Source organism: Candoia aspera, chromosome 4 (assembly GCF_035149785.1).
Source record: "Candoia aspera isolate rCanAsp1 chromosome 4, rCanAsp1.hap2, whole genome shotgun sequence".
Taxonomy (NCBI): Eukaryota; Metazoa; Chordata; class Lepidosauria; order Squamata; family Boidae; genus Candoia; species Candoia aspera.
Window position 1 is genome coordinate 31542020 of NC_086156.1, and position 18953 is coordinate 31560972.

Genomic DNA, 18953 nt, shown 5'->3' on the forward strand with positions numbered 1-18953 from the left:
TCCTTCTTTGGGGATATTTTTTGACATTTTAGTCTTGCTACATTCCTGGTATTCCTTGGAGATCTTTCATCCAAGTTGTACCCAGGCCCAACCTACCCAACCTACAAGGTCTGTAAACTGCTGCCACATGCTGGAAAACTGAATTAAGGATAGGCAACTTTTATACTGTTGAGAATGGCATTCCTGCAGAGATAATTAGTTGTAAATTGCATGACAGGCCTTGCAACACTACCCACATTCCTTTTGCAGTTGAATCATTCATGGGTTTAGGCAGACACAGGCATGCCTCTTGGATTTCCATCCAGTTGATTCTTGGTTATTCTAGACTAGGGTTACTTAATCTGGTGAATGTGGACCATGCTAGCTGGTAATTCTGAGAGCGCATCTAGAGAACACAAAGTTTGGGAAGTTGCAACAAAATATGATACAATATTAGGAACTACTTATTATGTCCTTAAATCATTTCTAGGCAGCCAGGGGTGCAACTTGCAATAGAAATGGAAGCAAAAAGTTAATCTAACCCTAACCCTAACTCTTAGTGAGCCACAGAAACTAGCTATATATTGTAACATTATTCTTTATTGTGAGGAGCCACCTTTTAAATGAGACAAACAAATGGAAATTCAAACTTGTAGTTCTCTGAGATATCCATACATCATATACAGTGGTCACCATAAGGCTGTGTCAAGCAGGCCCTTGATTTCAAATTCTCCCCTGTGTTCTAGTGGTGGAACCTATCAATAAGTGACTGTGTTCTTAAGCACCAAAATAATGAAGTCAAAAACAAAATTCCCCACTTTCTCAACACTCTTGAAAAGTCTTGCTAATGCCACTTAGGCAGTAATTCCTAAATCAGGAGTTGGTGACTGCATATGGCCTTTTTGAAATCCCTGGAATCAACTCCCCGCCACCCACTGTGCTATTAAAATTCCAGGCTTTCCCCTTCAAAAGGTATCACTGCCACATCTCCTGCAAATAAACAAACAAACAATTAAAAACTCCAGATTCAAAGGAAAAAACAAAGACTCCTCTGCTATAACAGCTCTATCTTGCTGTTCAATAGGGCTGGCATGCATTTCCAAGGAATTTGTTTTTTATTTGCATACATCAGAATGAAGGAAGTGGCCAAGTCCTACATGGCCGTGTTGTTGTATGTTTTTATCTGTTTTTGTATAAAGCCACCCAGAGTCTACTTTGATTAAGCAGTGGCATCTTGTGGGACCTAGGAGGTGAGCCTTCTCTGTTACAGCACCTGCCCTATGGAACAACATGTCCCTGAAGAGCCAGATGGCCCCAGTCCTGATGGCCATTCATAAGGCATTAAAGACCTGGCTGTTCCCCCAGGCTTTTGGGCTGGGAAGTTAAGCATGCCCTGTTGGCTGATTTGTTTAGTTCTGGTCTTTGGATTAGAAATGAAATGATGTTTAGACCTTGCACATATGTTATATTACTCATTTTGGGATGTTATTATATATATATATATATATATATATATATACACACACATACATACACACACACACACACATATACATATATATATATATATTGTATTGCTGTTTTCGATTTTAACCTTTTGTTCACTGCCTAGAGTCACTTCTGTGAGATGGGTGGCTATATAAATGGTTTAAATAAATAAATAAACACAGAAGAATGGAATGCCAAAGCCATCTGTCTTTTTTATTGATTATGATGTGTGTGACATTGAGATATACAGGAGAAAACAAGCCAGAATGCCACTTTTACCTGCATCAACCTTAATGTAGTTCTTTCCAGGAAATTCTAACCAGAAAGTCTCCTCTAAGCAGGAAAAGAATTTAATGAACAGTTTTAAGAGGGGGAGAAAAAAAATAAAGAAATTTAGCTCATAAAAGCATTCACTTGAAAACTGAGGATGTGTATGTAAATATTAGTAATCTTATGAAAGAACAAAGCATGCCATAAAATGAGCTTTAAATTAGGGCCACACAGCTTTCTACAGCTGGCTTGCTGCTAGTTGAAAATTAGGTAGAACTGTGGTTGGTTTAATGACAAGGCGAACAACTACATCTTGGGCTGATGGCAAAGGAGACTGAAAGGCAAAGATAGAGAAGCTTTGCTTGATTATAGTGATTACATCATGCTCATTAGAATTTAAACTAACTAAACCCAAACACAGACATCATATCTTTATTTGATAGCTGTAGTCTAGTAAATAGTGGGAAAGGATGTTGTGTATGGATTAGACTTGATGAAATAAAACCAGACATTCGTTTTGAACCTGTCTGGCATTTGAAAATCAAACCTTCAGAATGAGGCAGTAAAGTTAACTTGTAAAGACAGAAGTCTTTGATTGGGAAGCATCTGCACAGTGTTTTTTCGCCTGCCTTGTTTTAGGAGAAAACCACCTCAGCAACTGGATATGAGATATACATACACATTTTGGGGAGCTGCATAAGATTTCTGTGGGAACAGAAGGTGGCCAAGAATGTTCTCCTTTTTGCTCCATGGCAAGAATGTGCTCCTTACTCTTTGATGACTCACAGTTCATTACTAAAAATGTCCTTCTTGCTGCCTGAACTAATAGTGATAAGGCAAAAAATGAAAACACTCAGTGAACCTGAATTCATGTTCAGTCACTTGCAATACATTGTTGTTTGTGTTTATTTTAAACCCCATTTTTTTACTACAAACCCTTACAACTTAGTGGTGAACATTCTAACAGATTGGAAATACATGGCTTTGCCTCTAAATACACTTACTGGAGATCTCTCTTAAGAGCTATTGAAATCAGTGGGACTTAAGAAAGTTATCTACTTTATATATTTGTTCTTAACAATACCATAAGCCTGATATTCTTGCAGCATGAATAACATCAAGTGCCAGAGTGTTATAATGGTGAGAATGCTGGAATGGAGTCTTGGTAAACTTTTCAAATCTCTTATTGAAAAATGTAAAGGAATGATGTTCTCACAAGCTTTTTTCTCTTTACCATTGCTCACTTTTTGTGTGAGCTATTATCATCTTAAACAAATACAGAAAATGTGTATTTGATTAGCAGCTCATGTTGGTTAGAGTAAACCTTTATCCACAGTTTAAAGCAAATATCAACACAAGCAATGCTTTTATTGAGTTCATTATTGCAACATGCTCTTTTCAGCTCAATATGAATCCACCCAATTTAAAAGATGGATTATCTTTTGCAGTCCTGGAAAATTAATCCTATGACCCTGGTTGTTGATACAAGAGAGAGAGATAGTGTTATTAGAATAGTTTCTAGTACTTAATAGCAGAGAGAAATATCTGCAGTGAAGTATACCATTTATTTGGTTGAAGTTTAGCATCAGGATGCCCTGAAAAATATTTTTAACATAATCAGAAGAAGAAAAAGATCCACTGTAATTATATTATGTAAACAGTAGAAGAACATATCTGATAGGCAGCAGAATTGAGTGTTGGGATGGTCAAGGTCTAAGCCTGCTCAAGAAATCTAATTATAAAAGTGGACTGTTCTACAAAGATCTTCTGTATTTTATTATTATAGAATACTTCAATTTCCTGAACTAGTTAGTATTTTAATTATGAAAATAAATGTTAAGTTTACTTTTCTGAAACAAGCATATTTTTTTTAAATTCAAGAAGACAAGTTGGGTATCACTTCACTGTTCAATGACAATATTTGAGACTTTTCTGATCCTATTTAGTTTTTGAAACTAATCAGTGTAATTCTTTTGGTAAAAAGCACTGTAATATTTAATTTATATGTCTCAATATTCTGGGCGAAAAGTAACAAAGATTCTAATGTAAACAACATTCAAGTTATATTGCTAGCCAGGTTCCATACATCTAATAGGAATGAAATATTTAAAACTCAGCATAGAAAAAATCTTCAGTCCAGTGAACAACTTAAGTTAGACTTGATTCTGTAGAAGTGGGACAGCTATCTTACACTATCAGCAGGAACAAATGGCTAGTTCACACAAATGTAGTGCTGCCAGATGCACAGGACAGGACAGCCAATGCACACAATTCAGAATAGCTTGTCTTGGCCCTATATAAACATTATACCCACAGTAGCCTAACAATTTGGAATTTAGCTTGCAGGCAGGGATAACACCAGTCCCCTAAGCTAAGGGTTAAATTGATAAAGTTCGCCATTGCCTAACAGCCAGAATGGAGAGTGAATTACTAGTATGGGTATTGTTAATTAATTAATTAATTATTGTTAATTAAGTTTCTTCTGCTTGGATGCAGTTGGGGTTGCTATTCATTTATTCTAGTCCACCATTTCTGCTAAAACATCAATCCTACAGTACATCCTGCTTCTTCCCATTTTAAATACAATTTATGATCTCAGATCTGAAAAATCCTGCCTTCTCTTCTGTAAATATTACAATTGTGTGATCTTCTTTTCCCATTCCAGGGAGAAGAGCACTGGGACTCTTTGGAGCATCATAAAACCCAACTGATGATGCATTATTGTGCTTTCCCTCATAATGACCCAATCTGAATCCCATAGCAGTGCAAACTTTGCCTCTCCATGCAAGGAAACAGTAAGTGCTAACTATATTTACTTTCATGTGCTGCATAATATGTATCTGGTATCTTATGCACATGGAAATAATTTTATGGAGTAGAATGGAATTTGCTGAATTGTGTGCTGCAGACAGTCATAGTGTATGATGAGTTTCCAGCTTTATATCTGAGAATGATTCTATCCTTAACCTTAATGTCAAAGTGATGAATAATTTGGCCCATTATAATTTTTAAACAAGTATACTAGCTCCAGCTTTCCTAAACATGTAGGAAAACTAAAAAAAACAACAACATGTACATGCAAAATATTTCACTCTCCTGAATTTTGCAATGCAGCATCTTACTAAAGATAATTCACAAACCAATGTGCATTAGGAGAAAGCAGGAAAAAAGTGTGAAATATAGAAAAATATGTTTAAAATATATTGGAGAAGTATCAGTGATGAAGAAATTGGGTGAAAAGAGGATTGCCCATTTATATACTGTATGAAACTGATACACAAATGGCAGCTTGAAGCCGCTGCCCTTGAACAATGTTTGAGACACTCATGGGCTACAGGACAGAAGTAATGACCTGGATTTTATATTTGTTTTACTTATTTAATTAAAGGGTCTATCATACTTTTTCCATTTTTATTAAAATCTTCAACCATATCTTTATAACCACTGTGATTTTCATGGAAGCTAAGTTACATTCCATAGATTGAAACCTAAAAGTTGTGGGTCAGCTGCTGGCTATGAATCTACTCTGAAATTTCTGAAGTCCCCATATTGCCAATAGCCTCCCATTGCTAATCAAAGTCACTTAAGGGCAGACAAATCTTCCAGGTGTTTCAGTAATTTTACAGAGTCTTTTTCAAGAAAAGAACATTTAAGTGCTGTAAGTGGTAGAACCTTGTGATAACTGAGACAGGAATATGTATGTGTTGCCATAACACAAAGCACTGATGATAGTCTTCTTCCACTGAATAGGTCAGGCATCTGTTAGAAATACAGCAGATAACTTAAAAGAGCACCTTTGCCTTTAAAAATATCCCCAAACATGCAGAGTATCTTATTATTTTTTTTTTAAAGGTTTTAAAAAATATAATACAGAAAGGAAACATTATCAAAGCTCAATGCTTTTTAACAGGGAGTTCCAAATGGGCAAACATTAAAGTCAAATTGAAATTAAATTATGAAAAGATTTTCAACTTGTCAAAAATAATTGCATTAATCTGGCAATGCCGCATGTTCCAAACAAAGTAGCTATTGTAAAATGTCTCCATTTGGGTGGGGGGAGATTAAAACAGTTGTGTGGGATAGATGTAGAAAAGAAAAAAAGTTTCGTTTTTGTTTATTGAATTTCTGAGGCCAAAATCCAAAGTGAGAAAGGATGGAAGGAAGGAAGGAAGGAAGGAAGGAAGGAAGGAAGGAAGGAAGGAAGGAAACCTGTTGCCTCATAAGAGTTCTTACACAATATTTACTTATTTATTCATTCATTCATTCAATTTTTGTATGTTGATCAGGGAATACTGTATTGAAATCATATACAATGCAGTTCTATGTATGTTTATTCTAAAGTAAGCAGACAGTGGAACTGACTCTCTAATATGTCGATTGGCTTGAAACCTTACTTATCCACATAATGAGAAGACAGGACACCCTGGAGAAGATGCTGATGCTAGGGAGAGTGGAAGGCAAAAGGAAGAGGGGCCGACCAAGGGCAAGATGGATGGATGATATTCTAGAGGTGACGGACTCGTCCCTGGGGGAGCTGGGGGTGTTGACGACCGACAGGAAGCTCTGGCGTGGGCTGGTCCATGAAGTCACGAAGAGTCGGAAGCGACTAAACGAATAAACAACAACAAAAATATATTGCTAATTTTTAGCCTCCCCTTTTTTACATCGTTTATTAAAGACTTTGATTAAAAAATAAGAGCCCTTGAAATTTTTACCATTTAAAATTATAAAGATGGTTGCTTTTTTCTGTTCTAATCAAATTACTAGCATTACTAGCATTCTGCTGGCATATTCTGCTGACTACGTTTAAGATAAAAGCAGTCAGAACACAAATAGGACCAACCCTACCATCAGACACAGTGAGGCATCCATCTTAGATGGCAGATGCTGGGCCTCAACAAAATGTTGGGGAGAAAGGTGTGTGCTCTGTGGCTTACCTTGTGCCTCCTAAGCCAACCTTGTGTCTTTAGAAGTGGTGAAACCCTATTTCATCAACAGTGTTGGAAAAGAGCCAGTCCAACTGACTTTTGTACAGGAATGGGAGGTGATGCTATTTTCTTCTTTGCCTTAGACAAAATAAATACCATAAGCTGGCCCCGTGTGCAATGAATCTTTTTTTCTCTCTTTCTGTATTATACATCACACACACAGACAACACTGATTTATATTATATATTTATTAGAAAAGGCTCTTAAGCTTTATGTTGAGAAGTTCATTTTCAGTATTTACATAGGTAAATATACATATTCACCTACACTATTAACTTCTGGTTTTCTGTTTATTTGTTTTGGTATTTTCATTTTTACCTATGCAATATACTCAGTGAAATATTGGATTCTTTCTGCATTTGTGGATCCATATGAAAGTAATAGTTATAGTCATTTTTACTACAGTATTAAGCTTTGTAGATTTTTCAGATGAAGCTAGAAGATGTCATTATAAAAGATTTCTAAATATTATCTAAGGTCAGACAAATCCAAGCATACACTTTGTGACTTGTTACATTTTTAAACTGGAATTTTCTGGATGGGTTATACTGGAACAATTTACTTACTTATATCTAGTTACTCAGCCATCCAGGCTTCTATGCTGCTCCAGTTTGAAGACTCTGAGTGGCTTACAATGTCTGCTCTAGTAAATAAGATTAAAACAATACAAAGAACAAAATTAAACAACTGATCACAACCCCACCCCATCAATCAACAGTGCCCCAAACCTTGAGAATAAAAATCAACTCTCTGTTCCATTCCAGAAAGTCCCCTTAAAGACTTCCAGAAAGTCTTAACCACTCTACAGAAGTCTAGTAGTCTAACTGTACGTCTGAAGGAAAGATTGTCCATCAAGAGGTGGGGGTGTGGGCATCATTGAGAAGTCTTATGCAGGGGATCCCTGATGTCCACATTCCTTCAGAGGTGGAACTTTTAATCTGCCTTCCTGATCTCATTGGGCAGGCAAATTCCACCTGGAGTAGCAGGTTTTGGAGATACCAAGATCTTGTGCCATATAGGGTTTTGAAAGTTAATACCAGAAACTTGAATTGTACCCAGAAGCTACATGACAGCTCATTAACTACTATTGCAGCTTCTGAATGGTCTTCAGGGACAGCTCTATCTAGAGTGAGTTGCGATAGTCCAGTCAGGAGAAGACAAAGGCATAAGTGACCATCATCAAGGCCTTCGGTTCTAGAAATAGTGTATTCATAGTCTACCTTGAATCCAGAGAGACCTGTAGATTGCAAATCATCTCCAACTTTGGAAGCACAGCTCTGTCTGGAGCAAGAGATAGGACCTCTCCAGAATAGATCAGCTTTCAAATCCACAACCGCTCCATCTTGCTAGGGTTCAGCCTAAGCCTGTTTCTCCCTATCCAGATCCTAACACCCTCCAAGCCCTAGGACAGAATCTCTACCACATTTTCAGGGGCAGTGATGTATAACTAAGAATCATTAGTATGCTGATGATACCTCACCCAATGCTGGCAGATTACCTCCATCAGTGGCTTCATGTAGATATTAAACAATAGTGGGGAAAAGGCCAAGCCCTGTGAAGTACCTGAGGGTTCCATGTCCCTCCCCAAAGAACACTGACCTGAACTGACAGCTCAAGAAGGAGAACCACTATGACACAGTGTCTTCTCCTCCAACCTCACAGCTGGTCCAGAAAGATACCAAGATTGATGGTTCTGTAAGGTGGCTAAGAGGTTCTGTAAGGCAGTTAAGAAGAAGAGTTTCATTCCCCAAATCCCAGTCCCATCATGGGTCATCCACAAATATAGTTTCAGTTCCACATCCAGGCCTAAACTCTGACTGAAAAGGTTCCAGATAATTTGCAAATTTAGCCTCACCTTCTTCTCAATTATCTTCCCCAAAAGTGAAGGTTGGAAACAGGTAAATGATTATTAAAATTATCCAATATAATATAAGCTATTCTGAACCTTCTTTCATCATAGTCAAATACAACAGCACTTATGCAAAGATTCTCAATTTAAAAATTAGTATCTTCCCTTAATAAGATTATGAAAAAGCCACCTCCTGAGAACCTTGAATGCCACTGCCAGTCCAAATTGGCAATTATATAACAGACAAATATTTTCATCTGGTTATAGGCAGCTTTATATTCCCATAAAGGGATAAGTATCATAACCAATGCTTATTCTTATTGCAAGTCTGCCTTCAGTTTTGTCTTATCTTCAGACCCTGAGATGGAATGTAATAATTAGGAATAGATTTTTATTTTCTCTGGGCAGAGTGGATGGGTCTTTAACTGGCTGTGTTCTGGATCTCAAGAAGCTCTGATCCTGATCTGTTTTGTTATTCAGATAATATTAGTGCAGAGTGGAAGCAGAGGGACATTGAATTTCATTGGCTGACTGAACTACCACCTAAACAAATTGAAACCTGGGATTAAGTGTCAAATTGTCATTGAAATCACAGTATCTTGGAGTAATTGAGATGTTGATGTTGAGAAACTATGGACAGTTTGCTTTATGTGATTATGTCATCTTGAGATGCTGCTGTATGTTTTTCTGAGTACATTAGATTAGACTTCGCAATTATTTTATGGGAAAAAAAACAAGTAAATCCTCTTACCTCTTATTTTAACATCTCAGAATATCAGTACCACATTCAAGAAGATGCATCACTATGCTTTATAAATATTTTTTTTCTAAACCATCTATTAATGGAACTAATTTGGATGAGAGATCTTCCCACAGTACAAGAGAAGACTTCAAGTTCATTACTCAGTTTTCACAATTAAGAAAATTGTTTAGGGCAGATTTTTTTTAAAAAACAGGATCCATTCCTAACAACTCAAAATTTATAGCTGTAGCTTACATAGTAGCTCAGCAACTCACATATGGCTTATGTCAGTGGCAGAAACCATGTTATTTTCTAAATTACATTGATTTGTAATGTGGTATTGAGAGATCTTAAGCAGAATCATTGGCTATAAATTACCAAAACTAGTCCTTGACATTCTTATCTAGACTTCAGATTCATCAAAATGAGTCTAAGAGTCAAGTCTTCTATGTGCACAATGCTACCAGTCAAATAATAAGAATGAAGATTGTTCAATTCCTCCGTCTTTGGAGCCAGGCCAGGCTGATATTTTCTCTTCTGTTGGTTTTGGCAAGAAAGAAAAGGGAGGGTGGGGGGATTTTACTGGTCTGTTAGTGATTTTTTTTTAAAAAATTTTTTTTTATGAAAAATGTTGAAACATGGGCTTGTTGTCAAAATTGTTGCATTATTAAGACTGGGTGGAGTGAATGAAAAAACTGGCAGCTGCACAGAAAGCTATTAGGATACTGATAATGGTGAATCGTATTCAGCCCTTACAGTGCAGCGGTGCTTATTGTAATAAGTTTTACTGGAGTCTGGTGACTGATGTGCATAGTTAATGAATCAGAACCAGCTCAAAGGTTAATCTTCTGGGAGGCAACAAATTATGTCCACCTGAAATTGGAACCTGAGTATGATATTTGTTAGTTGCATGATGATATATTTGGGGAAAGGAACATGAAGAACAAATGTTTTTTGGCTGCAGATTGTTAGGCCTTTAAAACCAAAACACTGAAAAAGCAACAATAACGAAAGTTGAATCAAGTACAAAACCAGAAATACTGTAGAGGAAAGGAAAAATGTGACCCACCAAATAAAATATGTTGGACATCAAATGAATTGAATGAAAAAGTGAGTGCTTGAAGGAAGACTCACATTATGTCAGAAATTAGCTTTCTTCACTGTAATTAAAAAAAAATAAAGTTCAATGTACTGTAATTATGAATTAAAAATGAGCAGTGTTTGCCTTAGAACCTGGGCCGCAATTGGGGGAGGGGGGTAAGTGGGGCATGTGCACCTGGTGCTGCACTGGGGGGGGGCTCCAAGATGAGCACTGGGAGGGTGCCAAAATGGGCATGGAATCCATGTTTTCCCCAAGTGACAGACCCTAGTTGTGGGCCTGCTTAGAACCAAAGAGGCAAATAAGTTAAGTCAAGATGAATATAACTACAAGGAATGTTTGAACACATTCTATCTTTGTGGAAGCTCTGAAATCAACAGAATACTGCACTCTGTCTTCATAAATGACTGATTCAGAATATTAATTTTGGTAGTAATTCCTTCCTGTTCTTCCACTGTTTTTCCAGTTATCTTAAATAGAAAGGTTTCACATTATGGGTTTAAAAGTTACCATATAAGAACCAAATTAAATTCCAAGAAATTAGTTAGTAGCACCTCTTGACTTTGGATTCATAATTTATCACTATAACTTAAACTAAGAAAGGGTTTCTACTCATCAATTAAGTAATAAAGCAGTTGAGAAGTAAGCAGGTAACCTTGTAAGGCAGTAAAAAACCTTCACTCACAAATCAGGACATTGCTGTACCAGTCCACAAGTTACCAGTAGAAGTGATAGATGAAATTTAAAATCACTTCACAGAATTCTTAAACTATTATATCTTCTCATTAGCAATGTTGTATATGAGATCAGCACTTCATAATTCTGAGAGACTTAACAGTGAGGTTGAACATGAGATTGAAATGCCAGTCCTATGGGCCCTGAAGTTGGACTTACCCAACCTCAGATACATGTGTCTTATTGAACCAGCACACTTTTAGTGACAATTGTGCTGTTAGATTTTAACTGACTTTATTCCAAGATATGCAAGTATAAGTATATAAAATCTCCTTCAAGTTGAGCTGGACTGCTGGATTAGTTTTTTTTTTTTTTTTTGCAATTATCCACAGTAACTTTGTGGTCCCCTTTCTTCAATATCTTCACTGATATTGAAATTAAATTAATTCAGTGCAGGACAAGAGATTGAAGGATTGTGAGACAACAACTTTATCTGGCATGATCCAAAGGCAGCTTGGATGTGAAACCTGCTTGTGCACACAATAAAGTTCTTACTGCTGATGGAACTTCAGAGAAATTGGTATATCCTTAGCATGGCCTTTGAACTCACCAAGACAGTAATGCCTCTGATAAATGAGTTTATTTATAACTTGCTTAGCTGATGTCTTTTCCCATTGAATCAGCAGGCTCTCTACATTTGGGGGATATAATTTCAAGGGCTGTTAAACCTCTCTGAGAGTTTTGTAGCCCTCCTATGGAGCTGAACTGTCCAGCATTCAGCTTGTTATGATAGAACTACATATGAAAGCCATTCAGAAAACTGACAGCTTCAAGTGCTAGTTTTTATAACTCCAAGTGGCATTTAATCTGAAAAAATAACACTACCAGAATCAGCATATAATTGGCTTTCTACTTCCAGTCTTTCCTGGTATTCCTATCCTGTAAAATAAGTCAGTGCATTGTGAAAGAAATGTCTTTAATATATCCTGTGAGGAGGAAGGGAGGCAGTTCTGACCTTGATCTAGAGTGGGACAGGTTTGGGTGGCAAAGAGAAAGAAATATCAGAAAATAAAAAATGGTAAAGGTTTTTTTTTGCCTCATTATACCATTATGTTAGAATTATATTTTTTGCATGATTATGCTGTTATGTTAGAGCTATATCTCACAAGCTTGATAGAAACAGCCATGCTGGTTTTCATGATTAGAGTACCAGATAATTTTAATAATTGTTCTCTAAGAAATTATAGTATCCACATAACACCACTACTTTTCCTTCTAGCTTTGACATTTTAAAAATGAAAAGCTTCAAATGCATCATATGGAAAGAACCCAAGCACAAAAGCTATATTACGTGTGTTCAGATCATGCCTAGAAGCTTATTAGTTAAATATAACAAATCATACTATTAAAAAAAATCTCCTCCCAACAGACATTGAATTGGACATTGGATGGCATAGTCTTTGCACCACAATGTAATAGTAATGGAAATGTAATATCCCAGTGTTATTATTGTCTACCATTAAGCACGCGGTAGCACTTAGGTAATCTTGGGTGAGCTTGAAAAAAGCTAAGTAGGGTCAGATCTGGTTACCATTTGAATGGGTGATTGACCAGAAAATCTTAGAGCTGAAAGCTAAACTGGAAAGTTAAAAAAAAATCCCAGAAAGCAATGGAAAACCATTTCCATATTGCTATCCATATTGCAAGAAAACTATATGGGCACATCCATGAAGCACCAGAAGTCAATAATGTTAACAATACTTTTTTCTGGAATTGAAACTGGTGTCATTTGAAATTAAAAAATTATGTTAGGTAATAAGTTAATTTTAGCAGTTGCCATTGATCCTAACAGGAGACTTTTAATTTTTTCACCTTTCTAAATCTTTAAAAATTTCTTCCATAATTTGGTGTAATTATTTTGAAATATACCTTTTTTGTCTGGCAACCTGATGCTTTCTCCACAAAACTTTCTTCTTCCTGGGATAAGTGTCTTGTTTCAATTCTGCATACTGCCTTGAGACTTTTGATAGGACTTCTTCTTCTTCTTCTTCTTCTTCTTCTTCTTCTTCTTCTTCTTCTTCTTCTTCTTCTTCTTCTTCTTCTTCTCCTTCTCCTTCTCCTTCTCCTTCTCCTTCTCCTGCTGCTGCTGCTGCTGCTGCTGCTGCTGCTGCTGCTGCTGCTGCTGCTGCTGCTTCCAAAGAATAGTCTTTGGAAATGACCCAGACATCTGTTGGGAGGCAAATTTTGCTAAGTAGTGTCCTTCTAGTAAACTCCTGACTTGTCTTGCTGACACCTTTCTCCTTCAGAGAATAGAGGAAGGCACAAGAGGATTAGCTATCCTTATCTTGATGGTAACACTATGGAACATTTGGATGATGAACGAGAAGTAAAAGGAACATTGGAAGAAAGTGACTATATAAAGCTGGAGTTCTTGATATTAAGAGAAACAAAAGCTGTGTCCAATGTGTCTTGGACTTCAAGAAAACAAAGTTTAATGGGCTTCCGGTGGGAATGGTGGACTGAACAGCTGTGCCCACTGGGTCAGTGGGCAGAGCTGACAATGTGCTAACTTTTTTTAGGGTCAGGCAGGTTTTCTTTAAGCCCAGAAATGTTCTCCAGATCAAGAAGAATACCTGGAATCATCCCATCTGTCCTCCAGATGGCTGTTTGCAGGCAGAAGAACGCAAACAGCGTTTCACATTCGACTAGTAAGACCAGCTGGGAGGCGGGGATTTCACCACTTTCCAAGCCACAATGTAGCCTTGAAGGGACACTAAGAACAGCTACCACATTTCTAAATCACCAATTTGTATTTTTTTTTAAGTATATGTACCCCAAGAGAGGCTTTCTACAGTGAGGAGAAGCTGGTTCTCTTGGTAGGTAAAGGTAAAGGTTTCCCTTGATGTAAAGTCCAGTCGAATCCGACTCTAGGGGGCGGTGCTCATCTCCGTTTCTAAGCCTTGGAGCCGGCGTTGTCATAGACACTTCCGGGTCATGTGGCCAGCATGACGACTCGGAACGCCGTTACCTTCCCGCCGAAGCGGTACCTATTAATCTACTCACATTTGCATGTTTTCGAACTGCTAGGTGAGCAGGAGCTGGGACGAGCAACGGGAGCTCACCCCGCCGCGCGGTTTCGAACCGCCGACCTTCTGATCGGCAGCTCAGCGGTTTAACCCGCAGCGCCACCGCGTCCCTGGTTCTCTTGGTGCTTAACGTTATTTTTGGGATTACTTTTTTTTTTCAATTCTTTTAAGTTTTGGATTTCATTTCCTTCCAAAGGAAATTCCAAAGATTGAGAGTAAACAATTGTCTTTCTGTTATTATTTTTGTATTAAATTTGAAGATATTAGCATTTTCCTACACATTGAATTGGCTGATTTGAACCTTCAGCTTTCTGTTTTCACTTTCCCTTGAGAACTGTCTGCTTATCTCACTTTCACTTTATGTAAACACACTTTGGAACTCTTCCATATCATTGACTTTTGCTGGTTAAGCTCCCAGGGGGTGCCATAATCTACTGTGTGAGACATGGAGGATTTCAAACAGATTCTTTCTGACTTTCACTAGGATTTTAAACAGATTTCTTCTGACTTCTATCAAGCTTTTATGCAAGATATCCAGGACATTGTGGAAAATATAAGATCTAAAATGTGCCATCAGGTTGGGGATGTGGTGGATGAAACTGAGGAATTTAAGAGAGATAGAAAGGTCTTTTTTAAGACTGAGGTTGGGATTTTTATTGAGATGCTGGATGAAGATTGGATAATGGAGTTGGAGAAACCTAAGGGAGAGAGTGATCTGCAAGCCATAAGTAAAATCGATCTCCTTGTGGAATGCCATGAAAAGAACCTGGAATCTTTGAGGGGGGCAGTTGGGCTGTTTGATTCTTTCAAGAGGAAAGCTCTGTGCACATTGTGGGGTATGTAACTGCTTTGGTTTATTTTGAAGTGGGATGAGGGTTGAAGAATGTTCATCTGGTTTGCTTTAAGGATTCGATTGATGGTATTTGCCTTTAAAGATATGGAATTACTGTTTTAAATTGTCTTTGTTTTTTGGGTTTATTAAGTTTGGGATTATTATAATTGTACTATTAAGTATAATAGCAGACAACCTATGTGCTTTTTAATTTGATTCTTATTATAGTAGACAGAAATGTATAGAATAGTGGTAGGAAGGGAATAATTAAATATATTTTATCTTTTGGAGGGAGAAAGATGTTTAGGACGTTTATATGAACTTTTTTTTCCTTTATTTTAATATAAGGAGGAGGAGTAACTATACTTAGTGATTTTTATTATGTGTTAAAGTGGAATGACTTATAGAAATAATGTGTTTTAGTTTAATATAGAGTAAGAGATTGATTATAGAAACTTTTGTATATTCTTGCTGTTAAAAGTCGGAAGCCACATCTTTTTGTAAATTTGAAATTTTTTTCTCTTGTGTTTCCACACTTTTTTAGTTTTTTTTCTTTCTTTGTAGTTTTTTTTTTGCAGTTTTTATTCTTCTCTTGAAACCTAATAAATTTACTATAAAAAAAAGAAGAGAACAAAGTTTAATAAGCTCAGAGCAATGATAAATTGGATTCCATGGCAGTAGAAAAGGAGTCATGAAGGTCGAAGCTAAATGTGATATAATGTAATGGTTGCCTACCCCAAACACTCAGACTCACAAGAGGTTACTTAAATGAAATCTGATTTATTAGGGAAATTATGGCAGATACAGAGAAAGCTGAGAATGACTAAAAGCGTGCCAAATACAAACTAAAAACCCTTAGCTCAAAACGTAATCCCTCCCCTCGCCCGGCCGTAGCAAACTCCCCCCTCCCCAGGTGCTGTTAACCATTTTCCACTGATCCTGGGAAAGCAACCTTGAACACATGAGATAACCCAAACACATTCCAACCCAGCAGCCAACAGATAGCAACTTCCTGAAGAGGAATCTTCCTCCCGAGATCAAACACGTATCAGGCAAATGACATGCGAAACGTTACGATGTACCAGCAACATTGGAACGGTAAACATGACATATAATTCCAGCAAGGAAAACATGGAAGAGCATACAAGAAGCCAAACTCACTGTATTAAAAGCTTAGTAAAGATTTGAAAACAAACTAAGGCACACATAGAAATGGGGACAGGTCACCTAGGAAGAGTACACATAGAATGTAAAAAAATTAGGGATGATGACAGAAAGATAAAAGCTCAGAATGAGCTGGATTGGCAAACAATACTAGAAATAACAAAAATCTTCTTAAAATGTATTCAGAATAAAAGTAAGAGAAAAGAATGAGTATAGCAGCTGTTCAGCAAAGAAAGCAAATTGCAAACATGTAGCCAAAAATAAGGCAGAACTACTGAACTGCTATTTTGGCTCAAGCTTTCCTGGGAAGAGGGACGAGTTCCACTAGGCAACAGTGAAGGATAGGATGAAGGGGCTCTGATAGTTGGATACAAATTTAGGCAAAGAATACCTAGTTACTTTGTGTGAATTTAAATCTCAGGACCAGAGGAATTGCTGAGTACTGAAATAATTTCCTGATGGTTTAGCTAAATGTTTATATTCTGTAGAATGGATGAAGTGTCAAACGACTGGAGGAGGGCAAACGTCCCTATTTTCAAAATAAGGGGAAAAGGAGGTTCCAAAGGATTACATAGCATTCAGTAAATCGCCAAGTGATAGATCTGAAAGTACACTGAAGACAATATAACCATTATGAGAAGTCAATCATGGATTTGTTAAGAAGAAGCTTTGCCAGACCAATACCTTACCTAACTTTTGATCAGGTAACTTCTTCAAAACAGCGTGAGAATGCTTCAGGCATAGCACACCTTAATTTTAGCAAAATGTTTGACAAAGTACTCCGTATTATTCTAATTAGCAGGCTAGTTAAGTATTATCTAGATGGCATGAAAACTAATTGGATCCTGGGCTGGCCCAAAAACTTTGCTCAAGGAATGCTCAGCAGGGGTTCCTTGTCAAGCTGTAGGAAGGCATTGGTAGAATGCCACGGTTTCACCCTGAGTATGGTGACTCTTCAACATTTTTAAATAGAAACTTGGATGAAGAGGTGAACCATTTGCAGATAGCAAAAATCACAGTGCCTATAATACTGCAGAGGTACTCTGGGTATCACAGTCAGGGCAGCAGGATTCTATTTATTAGCTTATATATGTCATAGATCAAAAGATACAAAGCCTCCAACATACAAAGCTTGTTCATAGCATAAGCTAAGCATACCTAGATCACATTCAGATCTAATGGCTTCTGACAGTTATTGCACAGCACAAAATCTGACCACTTTTTGGAGATTTTGCAATATTGGCTATTGAATAGAAAAAATTAATATTATAGCAAAGAAGTGAAGTGTTAATTCTAACTCTTTGCACATCAAGCTTTATCTAGGCCCAGCACAGATGAAGATTGTGGGGTTGGCCAGATTAGATATAATGTTATGCTTCCCCATGGAAACACATCTATCACTGCAAGAGGGGCTAAAGACTCACCCCTGTATATCTGTTAATAACTTTAAATGGCAGAGTCCCAGATGGCTCTTAAGAGATACATCCAACCTCTCACCAAAGAAGTGCATTTGTGACTGAGCAAGGCAATTGGAACATAGATTTCAAGAATTTAGATTGGACTGCTTCTAGTGCAGCAGTTTCCTAATATACGCAAGACTGAACCATACAGCAAAAGACTTCAAACTTAAGCAGTTAACTGAACTGTTGTACTCCACAGACTTCAAAACTGCGGTGAATATCAGATCTGAGCACAATAAAACTGCATCTAACCTTGATGTGGTAGATGACTGCGCAAAGCTGGCATGTATTACTGAGATCTCACTGAGCAGTGGTAGAGATGTGGTCTCAGTAATACATCAGATCTCCTCCTGTGTTTCAGGTCCTGCAGCAGCCATAGTGACATAGCCAGGGAGTGGGTGTGGCTGCTATCATATAAGAAACAACAGTGAGAAATAGCACTGCTTTGGTATAATGGTATGTGGGAATGGCCTTGGGGCAGGAGGAGGAGCTGCAGACCAGACAATGGTCAGACAGGCAGCAGCTGAGTCCACAGAAGGAATGTGGGCATGGCAAATGTCCAGAAGAGACCTTCCCAAGTTTCTTGGGCAAGGGAGGAGAGATGTACTTTCATATTTGCAAGATTCTGTTAATATAACCTTACAATAAAAGTAGAGCTAGTACTTCTCAGTGTGCTAATTGTCTGGACTACCTTGCAAGGTTGACACCTGGAGATGACTGGGTATGAGTGCCTGCATGTGAAGTTGGGCTGCAGGGACAGCCTAGAGGCTGATGGTGTACTGAAAGCCCAGCACTTCACATGCTACTGAACTTCAGGGCTGATTTTGCAATCTCCAAAGTTCCTAGCTTGGGCAACCTCAAACTCCATGCCCTGGGAGAAACCCTGGCTTATTTGGCTTGTCCAGATATTGGCAGCTCTGATTTGTGCAGGCAGGCACAGACTTGATCTGGTTTTTACTTTGGAGCAGATGAGAATTGATGGGTATTTTAGCTTGGGCTTCTTTTAAGCTTATGGAATTTGAAGAAGTCAATAGGATCCAGAGTCATAGAAACGCTACCATTTGTTGATAGATCCAGCATTTCCTGTGTACCTGGATTGGCAGGTGATAAATGTCTCCTCCAGGTGTAATGCCAATTCCCCTAAATGTGATGCAATGTGATCATGTCCCCTTCAATCCTCTTTTCTTCAGACTCAACATCAATTTCTGCTCCTAAACCCTCTGTCGCTTGTTATGATGATCAAGCTTCCACATCCTTAGTTATCCACTGTGAACCTGTTAGGCAATTTCAAGAGAAAATCACTCACATCCATGCAGAACTT

At 37.7% G+C, this 18953-nt stretch overlaps 1 long non-coding RNA gene across 1 annotated transcript in view; it reads left to right on the plus strand.

The window, feature by feature from the left end:
* The window catches only part of LOC134497804 (uncharacterized), a 50510-nt gene that overhangs the window by 14420 nt on the left and 17137 nt on the right, over positions 1 to 18953 (plus strand). Inside the window, exon 2 of the long non-coding RNA XR_010067950.1 lies at positions 4403 to 4532. This is a non-coding gene — a long non-coding RNA (uncharacterized LOC134497804). The remainder of the gene's footprint in view (positions 1 to 4402; positions 4533 to 18953) is intronic.